A 1,599-nucleotide genomic window follows, 5' to 3' on the forward strand; every position below is an offset into this window, starting at 1 on the left:
GACTCATCAGTATTTGCACCACAGAATTATATTGACAGGTGCTTCCTTACTGCCCCAGGCCACGATCTGAGTCCTGACCTCCTGAGTTCTCCACCTGCCCTCCAGATCAGACTCTAACATTTACAGGGTCTGGAGCAAGGGAATTCCCAGGTGGCGCTAGTAGTAAAGAACCCACCTGCGAATGGAGGAGACAAAGAGACTCAGGTTTGATCCCTGAGTTGGAAGATCTCCTGGAGCAGGGCACAGCAATCCACTCCAGTATTTTTACTTGGAGAATCCCATGGACAGAGGAGGCTGGTGGGCTACAGTCCATGGGGTCGCAAAGAGTCAGACACGACTAAAGTGACTTAGCACACGCTTAGCACACACAGCACGTGGCAAGTATATAAATGAAGACCTATGTGGATTTCCCTGCTGGTCCAGTGCTAAGACTCCACACTCCCCAGTGGTACCCAGGGGGCCCAGCTTCCATCCCTGGTCAGGGGACTAGATCCCATATGCTGAAACTAAGAGTTTACATGCTGCAATTAAAAAAAAAAGATTCTGAAAAAAAAAATCCCACGTGCTACAACTAAGACCCAGTGCAGCCTAAATAAATAAATACACATATAAATAAATTTAAAATTAAAAAATAAATGGGGATCTATGTGCCATAATTATGAATATTTATAAGGACAAACCAACCTAAGAAACTGTGGAATATATTCTAGCCAAACTACTTTTACAAATATACCTTCAGAACCATGTGGAAAGCCAAGTTTGAAGTTAAAATTCTTGGGTTCTTAAAGGTTCTGTGCCCAGTCATGATACTGCAGAGAGCCCTGGTCCCCAGACCATGAAATATGCCCCTTTCTCTTCTTACCTCTAGGTCCCCTCGTGGTCTCAGACTCCCAGCCCACATGCCCAGGCTCCATTTACACACCTCCAAAGAGCCACTCCTTGGCCACACTGTGGGCCTAGAGGTATGCATGCAGTGGCACAATCTGTGCTACCCAAGACCCAGGATGAGACCCACAAAGACCCTAGAAGCAAACTCAGGATGCTTGGGAATTTCAGGACTGTGTCTAAATGGTGAGAAGGAGGCCTACGGTGGGCATGGCCCCTTGATCTCTGGGAATCCTCACTCTGTAGGGGTGCTGAGACCAGAGGAGAGACAGGAATCAAAGTCCATTAAAGCATGGAGCCCAGGGAAGGAAGCCCTCTTTCTTGAGCCCCAAAGAAATACTGCCTGCCCTAGAAGTATCCACAGAAGTGATCCTAGGGCTTGGACCAAATTCAGAACTCAAGTCCAATCAGTCATTTACTGAACAGGAGACAGCAGTAAGGAAAAAGAATCACAGGGTTCATGATAAACTCATGTGTTAGACAAGCAAACATGTGGGAAAACAACTCAGTAGACCCCAAATTTCACTGCAGTGGGGCTGTCTTGGATATGACTAAGCTCGATTTCAAAAGATGAGCAGGTGAGCAATGATGAAAACTTACCACTCTCCTTCTTGTTTTTAATGTTTTCAGAACAGTTAAGCCCCACACACACATTGTTCACACTGGAAATCATTTACTCCTAGTGTGAAAGTTCAAGTTGTTTGTACTCTGTAA

Source organism: Cervus canadensis, chromosome 15, assembly GCF_019320065.1.
Source record: "Cervus canadensis isolate Bull #8, Minnesota chromosome 15, ASM1932006v1, whole genome shotgun sequence".
NCBI classification, from domain to species: domain Eukaryota; kingdom Metazoa; phylum Chordata; class Mammalia; order Artiodactyla; family Cervidae; genus Cervus; species Cervus canadensis.